At 39.9% G+C, this 11,329-nt stretch overlaps 1 pseudogene; it reads right to left on the bottom strand.

The window, feature by feature from the left end:
• Window positions 1–849: 849 nt before the first annotated feature.
• Window positions 850–1,359, bottom strand: LOC101536136 (RNA-binding protein 38-like; annotated as a pseudogene).
• Window positions 1,360–11,329: the final 9,970 nt, after the last annotated feature.

Here is an 11,329-nt window from a genome sequence, read left to right as displayed (position 1 = left end):
CCCGGGGCATTCAAGGCGAGGACTTTAGCCTCTAGGCCACGCCGCCGGGCCCAGCCTATTCATTTTTAACTGAAACTTTGACCACCTACGCCATTTGTAATTGTACCTTCTGTTTAACATGTTTTCTGTTCAATAATTTTGCTGAAATATCCATTCAGATAGATAACATGCTTCTATATGTAGCCATGCGCATTTATTTAATTTTTATTGTAAAGGCACATATAAAGAGAGAAAGATCTGTTCGCTGGTTCACTGTGCTTCTATTACTTTACTGGTGAATCGTCTTAGTAATGGTTTACTTTTATGTGTATTGATGCTGTGTCCAAGAGTGCTGTAAAATCTGATAGGTCATGAAAATTTGTTCATTGCTTTTACTTGATAATTCAGAGAGATATTGTGAGTGTTATTGCTAATAAAGCTTGACAATATGCTTTAATTAATGTTTTACAATTTTAAGTGTAGACGTTTTCACATCATTGATTACATTTCCCCCAGGCTATTCAAACTTTTTTGTCCGTATTGTGAATAGGACTACTCTCACAAGCTCCTTGCCAGTCATACAATTGTGTGTATACACAGCTATTGATTTTAGCATGTTTATGTTCTAGCCTGCAACTTTGCCAACTCTTTTATGAGGTTCAATGATTTCTAAATGGAGTCCTCTGGTCCATGGATTTCTTGTTCTAGTCTAATGAAACTCCTAGAACTATCTAGAAGGGAGATGGTGAGAAGTATCGTCTTCTGTCTCCCCCTGGTTCTTGGTGAAAACACCTCCAGCTTTCCCCCATTCACTATGATATTGACTGTGAGTTTGACATATATTGACAGTCTCTTGGCATCTGGGGCCAGGCCACCGCAGTCCCTGGTGGGGGATGGCCCTCACTGCATGCAGTTGGGCTGCAGCTGCGGGGCCTGGTACTGCACGAAGGTGGTACCTGCAGGGGCGGAGAGGCCCTGGGGCATGGCGGCGGCCGGGCAGCCGTAGCTCACGAAGCTGGTGGCCGTGCAGGCGAGGCGGCATACGGGTGCTGGTCATAGGTGGCTGGTGGGTACTGAGCATAGGCTGGGCCTGCTGGAGTGTACTCAAGATAGGGCGAGGACAGTGAGGGCACTGGAGCTGCAGGGATCACACGCTGGGCTGCACCATGGCTTGCGGGTAGTGCGGAGTGAGCCCATACGTCCGCTGGATCAAGGTGGGATGTAGCTGCTGAACACCAACGGCAAAACCCGTCTGCAGGCTCCTGGGCTTGGCGCCCACATAAGTCAAGTTCACCTTGGCCTTCCGCCCGTCGATGATAGGATTAAGGTCTTTGCAAGCCCTCTCAGCTACCGCCCGGTCAGCCATGGTCACAAAACCGTAGGCGCAACTGGTCCCAATTTTGTTGGCGACATCCAGGACGTCATGATCTGGATCCAGCCGCACGTGTGCCTCCTTGTCCGGGTCAGCTCTGATCAGGATATTGACTTTGGCCACAGCGATATGGTTCAGCTTCTTCGCGGCTTGTTTGATCTAGTGTTTGTTGGTCTTCACATCCAGGATGAACACACGTGTGTCCCCGTCTTCTCTCCTTCATAGCCAACCGTGGTCCGGACGGCTTGATGATGGCACAGTGCTCATGTTTGTTTATCCTGGGGGCTCTTCTGCTTTGGGCTGTCACCGCTAGGCACTGCGTCTCTGGCTAGAGGCAGGTGAGCGACTTGCAGATACAACATATAAATCCAACATATAAACTCTGACCAGAGAGCACAGAACTTGGTGGTACACAGCAAACAAATATCACCTGTATCAAAGATACCCGAAGAGCCAGATGGTCCTCATGGTGAGCCATGAAGCTGTCTGAATAAATCGGTTCCTTATCAACTAAAGCCAGGATTCATGTTTTGTGCCTAAGGAACACGCATATGTCTGATAATCAGGTGTCTCTCCTGAGTTTTCAAGTGCAATGACAGTTGTTTCAGGTATTTTTATTTTCACCTCTTCACAGGACATATACAATGGGAACAGGAATTTCTTAAAAATGGTAGAAATCTTATTTTTGAATTTTTAGAAAAATTGGGCCCAGCATGGTTAGCCTAGTGGCTTAAGTCCTCACATTGCATGTGCCAGGGGCCCATATGGCACCTGCTCCACTTCCCATTCAGCTGCCTGCTTGTGGCCTTGGAAAGCATCGGAGAATAGCCCAAAGCCTTGAGACTGCACCCTTGTGGGAGACCCAGAAGAAGCTCTAGGCTCCTGGCTTCAGCTCAGCTCAGCTCTGGGCACTGCAGCCATCTGAGGAGTGAACCAGTGATTGGAAGATCTTTTTCTCTGTCTCTCCCTCTCTGAAAATCTGACTTTCAACAACAACAACAACAACAACAAAAAACCAAATACTTAAATTTTAAAAGAATTATTCCAATATATTTAAATTTAAACTTGTGTCTTGTAATGTTCACTGTATCTGGGTATAGGCTAAATCTTTGATGATCTGCAGGAAAAAAATACAAGCCTATCTAAATCTCGTTACCATACTGAAAACATTCTTCCAAAGTTTTAATTTCCTGTCATTTCTCCTCCATTTGTCTGAAGTTACTATTTAGAATTTTAAGTAATTCATTTACATAAGAATATTTTCTGAGTTGCAGACAGTGTGAATAGTTTTATGTAGATTAAAGTGTACTCATATAAAAACTTCAGGAAAAATAATCCCCAGCAGCCAGAAGCAGATTGCAGATGCAATAAGCTGCACTGAGTTCACGTGTGTGGCAGCTGCTGCAGAACCGAACATGTCAGCAGGTAGAACACAATTTAGACAAATGTTCTATTGTGTATGTGTGTGTTATTTGTTTTACCCCGGGATAGGAATTGAATACTTTACATATCTCAAATGATCATTATTTTAAGAGACTTCACAAATCACACTTCACAGAGATCACTGCAGAAGACTATGGCTCACCGACCAGAAGGAAACACAAAATCATTTTCCGTCCCACCAGTCAAATATAACAGAAGAGGGAATGAATTGGAAAGTAAAAGGTGAACAGATTCTACTCCCTTAAGCACTTTAAATGCTTAATGAAGGAGACCGCTCCTGCTGAGTTTCTCATCCGAAAACCCAATAAAGTTTTTATTGAAATGAACAGTAACAGAAAAAGCAAGCTTAAAGTAAACTTTCTGTATGATTTAATAAGACTTAAAAATCCCAGAGTCCTCCATCAATTAAGTAAACAGAAACGTTGCAGAGCAGAAACACCTATTAATTAGGCTTTGAAGAATGCTGTGCGACTGGTAGGAACAACTTTCATAAAAGCAACATGAAGACCGATGTAATCTGAGAACAGCATTGAGAACATCACACATGGTTAAAACATTTGAACTGAATGTATGGCATCAAAAAGTCTTTCAGGGACTAGACGTGGACAATGTCCTCAAGTCACTGAACTTATTGAATGACCTTGGACTCTCTTTAGCTCTAGACTAGCTTATTGATGAACTGGGTGGGGAGGTTTCTCAATGAAAAACTCAAGAAGAACCACTCTGGGTTTTGAAGAAATCAAATATTACCAGTAAAGACGGGTCATGCCTTAGGCTGATAAGATTTACTGCACCTTGAGCTCCACATCATCTTATCCAAGAAGAATTCAAGGAACACTTTCACATCCTCTTGTGAGACACATATAGGAGCTTTGTATTAAGCATCTCCAAATGCAATTATAAAACAGAAATAATATTTGGTCCAAAAAATAAATGCCAGGCAGATAAAGCCATCAAACAAAAATGCACATTTTTTATCTGTCTTTTTTAATGTTTGAGGCTTCTCTTAAAATCAAATCCTTCCATTGTTTCATATTTTTAAAAGACTTATTTATTTTATTGGAAAAGTAGATCAGATTTATAGAGAGGGAGAGACAGAAAGATCTTCCATACACTGACTCACTCCCTAAATGGCCACAATAGCCAGAACTGAGTCAATCTGATTCCAGGAGCCAGGAGCTTCTTTCCGGTTTCCCCTGCAGGCTCAGGGTTCCAAAGCTTTGGACCAACCTCCACTGCTCTCCCAGGCCACAAGCAGGGACCTGGATGGGAAATGAAGCAGCCAGGATACAAACCAGTGTCCATATTAGATCCAGGCAATTGCAATGTGAGGATTTAGCCATTAAGCCATTGGGAAGGGTTCATTAATTGCTACTTAAAATTTTAAATACTATAATCTTAATCCATATGCACATGTTATTTCAGCTATGGATAAAGTGCAAATGTTTGAAAGTAAGCAGGTAATCTTCACCATGCATGACTTACAAAGGATCAGATTTTGTTGTTTCTGTTTTGAATTTTGAAAATCATTTGCTACAAAGTAATATATCCCTCAAACCTTGTAGTGGAACCCTGTCCTGCAATTCCCTGATTGTAGATCGGTTCATAGAACACCTTACTCACTGTTCATTACTGGATAAGTTGTTCATACTTTGAATGGATTAAAAGTTTGCAACTCCTTCTTTTTGCCCAATCTTCCGAAAACAGCTCCTCTTAAAACTTAAGTGGAGATGCAAAGACATCATTTACACTTAATAATCATTAGAAGGAGCACAGTAAGAGTCCATTGGCTGTTGCATAGAATCGCTCACTTTTGGCTTCTCATCTGTAGTCCAGGAATGTGCACTGCATCTCCCAGAAGAGTTCCCACACCTGCTCCTCTTCTGTCTTACCTTTACTTACAAGATCTCTAACCTGTCAAAGCAAACAGCCCAGACACCATATGTTCCTTGTTCTCATCTTTGACACATGCTCATATGTGTCTCACCAATAATAATTGTTTGAAATTTATTGTTTGAAATGTGACAGTGTAGGAAGGTGGGGACTAATAGAAGGTCCTCATGTTCAGTGAAATTAATTTGATGAATACAATATCCAATTTTGAAGTTTAAAGGATTCTAAATTGTGTCCCCTCTGCTTTGAATCCATATAGTGAATGTGTGACTCCCAATGAAATGGTATTTAGAGAGAGGAACTTTGCAAGCGAATGAAACTACATGAAGTCTCGTGTAGGACAAGCGTGATGGGATCAGAGACAGCACAAGAGGACACAGCAGACTCTTCGACTCTCTCTGCAACAAAACCAGGTAAGAACACAGTGAGATGGCAGCTGCCTGCATCTTACAAGGGAATTTCAGAATGATGCTTTCCCGGGATATTAGCATGGCACATCCTCAACTCCGAATATGTGAGAAATAAATGCCTTCTAGTTAATTCACACTGTCTGTGGTATTTTGTGATTAAAATCTGATCTGAATAATATATCCCACTACATTAACACATTGAGATAAGATCCAATAGCTATGACTGTTCTGTTTTGTTTAGAGAGAAAACTTTTTAAAAAGTATTTATTTTTATCGTAAAGTCACATTTAAAGCTAGGAGGAGAGACAAAAATCTTCCATATGCTAGTTCACTCCTGAGTGGCCACAATGGCCAGAGAAAAGCTGATCCAAAGTCAGAAGCCAGGAGCCTCTTCCAGGTCTCCCATGCAGCTGCAGAGTCCCAAGGCTGTGGGCCGTCCTCCACTGCTTTCCCAGGCCACAAGCAGGGAGCTGGATGGGGAGCAGCAGGGATCTGATCCAGCACTCATACAGGATCCTGGCACATGCAAGGTGAGGACTTAGCCACTACGCTACCACTCTGGGCCCTGAGAGAAAACTTTTGAAAAGAGAAATTAGACATTTTAAAATGACTACAACTGCATCAAGCTATTCTCCTTTTAATTCTTTGCTATGTACTTACTCACCAGCTGCAACTTCTATGCTTTCCCTTTTTTAACGATTCCATATTCATCACTTTCATTGCTGTGCTGCGTGAGAGTTGGGAATCATACTGTCTTGCTTCCAGTTTTCCTTCACTCTTTCAACTTGCCAGCAGAGTCTAATTGTATTGCGTTTTTTTGTTTGTTTGTTTTGTTTTTTCTTTTAATGTGATCTTATAACACGCATTTCTGGTAAGTTTAGAAGCTTTTCATTTTTTATTTTAGAAGAAACAAACAACTAAGAAGGGAGATAGAGAAATAGATAAACAAATAGAAAGACACCCTTACTGGCAAAGTAATACCATATTTCCATGTATTTTGTGTTCATTTTTTTTTTTTTTGCACATCCTCTTTCAAATTGTGGATGATAAAAGAATTCAATCGCTGAAGGAAAAGCCCATAACAAGTGTCTGCTCATTCACCACTTTCACAGAGACAGTTTCAACTTTAAATGGAACAGAGATCTCTGTCTCCATATCTGTCTTCAGAAGATGAAACTCTAATCATTATTAGCATTTTTCTTCCTCCTGTCATGATTAAGATAGCCATTCAGGAAAATCCATAAACTGTACCCATCAATTTGAGGGTTATTTAACTTTAGACTAACATCTGTTATATATCAGTGCCACTTTTGTATTTATGATTGTTGTCACACTTTAATGTCCACAGATTAGAATATACCAACCTTTGTAAGTATAAATGTGAGGCCCGTAATTTCTCCCTGTTTGAAAAACAAAATGTATGTGATCCAGCATTCTTTTCTGGAGCAGTTAGAAATGCACATTTAAAAAGTCAAATTAGCACTGATTCAGCTTGATCATAAGATTTTAGATTTTTCCTGCTTCCAACAGCTCTGATTAAGCATTAGTTGGTATAATGAAAATACAGAAGACTGGGTTTCTGGGATTCTCTAGTTATTTTCTAATAAACGTTAAATAGCCAACTGATTTAAAAAAAGAATAACAAATTCTCTTCTGGCAGGTAGCAGGACAAAAGCACAGACGGGACAAGGCTGGTGCCCAACGAGTTCTTCCTACTTTTGTTTCTTTTTTTTTTTTTTAACGAAGGTGACACTCAACATTAAGCAACCTCTCACAGCAGAACATTGGTCAGGACTGCGTCCATTCTCCATCCTTGGCATAAAGGAAGCCGGAGTGTCTTCATATGCTTTCTGTTGTTGAAGCAGTCTACCAGAGACTGGGTGGACGCTGCAGCACAGAGTTTTATTTGACTTAGTTCTGGAAGCTGAGAAATCCACAATCTCTGGTCTGCGTCGAATGAGGAGGTTCATACGGTGGTATAATGGGATAAATTAGAATCAACTCCTCCTGTTTGCAGCAACCCATTCCAATAATAACAATAATGATAATACTAATAATACACTCCTATGACAATGGAATTAAATTTGTTCATGAGAGTGGAGGTATTAGAATCCACGAAATATTGTGGATATTGCCAGATAAGCAACTTGCAGATATTTTTTCCCATTATGACACATGTTTCATTCTACTGAACATTCTTTCTGTACAGAGCCTGCTGAGCTGGATATAATCCTGTTTGTCTGTTTTTGCTGTGGTTGTAATTACCTTCAGGGCTCATCAAACAAATTATTGCCTAAACCAATGTGTTTAAGTAATATCCTTAGCTTATCTCCTGGAAATTTAAGTTTCAGGTCTTTTATTTAGGTCTTTAATTGACTTTCACATGGTTTTTAAACAGGGTGATAGAAAGGGATTTCTCTGTTTTTTTGTGTTGTTGTTGTTGTTGTTACAATATGAGCAGTTTTGTAGCACCATTAACTGAAAAGACTACCATTTCTGCAACATATGTTCTTGACACCTGTGTCAAAATTACTTGGCTATAAGTCCCCAGAGTAATTTCTGGGCTGTGTACTCAGGTCCTTCCATTTGTATGTCTATTTTGTGGCAAAAGTATTCTGTTTATTTGCTACAGCTTTGCAGTACACTTGGAAATCCAGTATTGTGATGGCTCCAGCTTGATTGACGTGTCTTCCTCATCCCCAGGACTGCTCTGGCTATTCTGTGTCTTTTTTTTCATCTCACGTAACTTTTCAGATTGTTTTTTAATTCAGTAAAAAAAATGGCATTGGCCATTTTATAGGGATTACATTGAATATGTAGATTGCTTTAAGTAATATAGACATTTTTTAAAAATATTTATATATGGGCCCAGTGCTATAGGGTAGTGGTTAAAGTCCTTGCCTGGCACACACTGGGATCCCATTTGTCCCGATTCTATTCCCGGCGGCCCCACTTCCCATCTAGCTCCCTGCTTGTGGCCTGGGAAAGCAGTCGAGGACGGCCCAAAGCCTTGGGACCCTGCACCCGCGTGGGAGACCTGGAAGAGCTCTTGGCTCCTGGCTTCGGATCGGCTCAGCTTGAGCTGTTGCACTCACTTGGAGAATGAACCATTGGATGGAAGATCTTCCTCTCTGTCTCTCCTCCTCTCTGTATATCCACCTTTCCAATAAAAAATAAGTAAATCTTTAAAAACTATTTATTTATTTTCATTGAAAAGGCAGACTTACGGAGAGTAGTAGAGACAGAGAAAAATCTTCCATCTGCTGGTTCGCTTCTCAAGTGGCAGCACAAACTGGAGCTGAGCCAATCTGAAGCCAGGAGCCAGAATTTTCTTGCAGGTCTCCCATGTGGGTGAAGGATCCCAAAACTTTGGAACACCCTCTACTATTATTCCAGGCCTCAAGAAGGGAGCTGAATGGGAAGTGAAGCAGCTAGGACATGAACCATAGAGGAATCCTGCCACTTTACAAAGGGAGGATTAGCGAATTGAACCATATTGTCAGGCCTGGTATTCTGAGCATTTTAATGACATTAATTTTTCCAATCTTTGAACAAGAAAATTCTTCTTTGGTGTGTCTCTGATGATACCTTGGCTAATGTTACATAATCTTCATTTTAGAAATCTTTCACTTCCCTTAATTTAATTTAATTTAACTTTAATTATATATTTTTTAAATTATTTGACTATTGCTAATGAGAGTTCATCTCTCAGTCAGAGAACTATTACTGGTGTGTGAAATGCTATCATTGTTAGAGCCCGGTGGCGTGGCCTAGCAGCTAAAGTCCTTGGCTTGCACGTGCTGGGATCCCATATGGGCGCCAGTTCTAATCCCAACAGCTCCACTTCCCATCCAGCTCCCTGCTTGTGGCCTGAGAAAGCAGTCGAGGACGGCCCAAAGCTTTGGGACCCTGCACCCGCGTGGGAGACCCGGAAGAGGTTCCAGGTTCCCGGATTCAGATCAGTGCAGCACCAGCCGTTGCGGCTCACTTGGGGAGTGAATCATCGGATGGAACATTTTCCTCTCTATCCTCCTCTGTGTATATTATATGTTATATATTATGTTTTATATTATATATCATGTGTTATATCATATATTTTATATATGATATATGATATATGATATATTATTTGTTACACATTATATATTATATATTGAATATTATATGTTATATACTGTATATTATATGATATTATGTTATGTATCATATAATATGCAGTATATAACATAATATATACATAACATATAATATATCATATATGATGTATAATATGTAATATATCCTATATAATATATAATATAGTATGTCATATATCATACATCATATATATTATATAATATGAAACATAATATATAATATAATATATAAAATATATATTTCTTTAATTCCAACCAGTCTTTTTATTCCTTATCACGCAGAGCTGAAATTACATAACTGCCACTTTATGCCATGTGTCTGGCTGAGTGAGTTCATTTGTCAACTTTAAATCAACTTCAGACACTTTCTGTTCTTGCTCATCACGGGGTTGCCATGTTCCTGCTCTGGCATGACAGTTTCATCGCTGCTGCTCCAGGCTCTACTGCTGCCAGGATTCAGGTTATATCACACCCTTAGCTTTTCTGGGGCCCCAGCTTGCAACTGACCCACCTCACCCTCCGTCGCCCTCCTGAGGAGCTGGGATCATTCCCATCAGAAACCTCCTCAATCGCTTCTGTATAGTGCCTATTTACTACCCCTCGTGTAAATTCCAGCCATTAACCAGTAATTATTTGTTATTCTTTATAATTATTACAAATTGAAAAAATAACACATCAGTTAGGTAACAAAGCTTATTATATTGATTGAATTACAGCTGATCACATTCACACAGAGAAATAACTATGCTAAGTTATCTGTTCTAATTATACCAAATTTGACAGCAGCCATTTTATTACTCAGTTTTTATCTATTTAGCTAGTAAGGCACAAATATGAGCAAATGAGAACAATAGAACATGAGAATATGAGAACTTATAGGCAAGAACGGCTGGAAGAAAAAGACAATTGTTCTGGATAATTGCTTTACAAGTGAAGAAAAATCATGCCAGTACAGTGATTCAAGTCGCAGAAGAAACGGGAAATGTGAAAACTTTCCCAAATTGATGGTTCCTTTGTGCTTCGTTGTCACTCTGTATGGGAACCATCCGTCAGTGTTCAGTAACTGTCAACTAGATATACATTGTGGGCTTTGCACTTCCTCAGTGCAAGCAACAGATAAGCAGAGAAAATGTCTCAGTGTCGGTGTCGCAATGTAAGCTAGAAGCTAGAAACATAAAAACGCTACTGGGAAATGTAATATATGGAAATGAGTTTGCATAACCCTACTTTCTGACAGAGAAGGATGGTTCCTCTCCCTTCCTCTCTTTGATATCATAAAGTGCTTATCTCAGCTGCAGGGCTGATAAGCGCGTTCCATAAAACAGATGGGAGATCCTAGCTAAATCAAAACTGCAACTGTTTTAAAAAATAAGGAACCGAAGTTGGTGTCCTAAGGAGGACACTCCGATAAATATGCGTTTTTCTTTCCAGTTGCATCTAAATGAAACTATTTTAAGTTGTATCTGGTAGAGGATGTATTTTCATTATTTCTTTAACAAAGCATTCCGTATTGTATTCAATCCACAAAGAAAAAACACACCCCTTAGCCATGTAAGTAATTGGTCAGCGATCCTTGGAATTTGTCAAATTGTCCACTTTACAAGCATGCGGCTATACTTTTATGATCATGATAGTGATAATTTTTCAAGGAAACATCAGATTTTGAGGAAAACTGTTTTTCTCCAATGTTATGTAGCATCTAAACAGACTTCCACATTATAAATATCACCTTGAGGGAGACACCATAGAAAGAAATATCCTCTTGGAAGATACTGTTAAAACAAATAATATAAGAAAACACTGCAAGTGGTGACTCATGGATTATAGAAACAATCACTAAGTTGAAGCAAACAGTACACAAAGTAATTAAACCACCAGAAGTGAATTAAGAATAACAATTGTGATAGGTCGCATCAAGCGTATGACCTTTGTAGACTGAGGGAAGCAATGTGGCTGAGCGCCAACAACAGGGAGGAAGCAGTGTTTGTGAGAAGATTGCTTAAGACTAGGTAACAAGGAGGTAGTAAACTATTTTTCTGTCTGTTGAGTTCCTGAATTATTAAACTCTTGGGCCTGGCATGGTAGCGTAGCCGCTA

This window comes from Ochotona princeps, chromosome 3, assembly GCF_030435755.1.
Source record: "Ochotona princeps isolate mOchPri1 chromosome 3, mOchPri1.hap1, whole genome shotgun sequence".
NCBI lineage: Eukaryota > Metazoa > Chordata > Mammalia > Lagomorpha > Ochotonidae > Ochotona > Ochotona princeps.
Note: the sequence above shows the minus strand (reverse complement) of the source record. Positions and strands in the feature narration are given on the sequence as shown.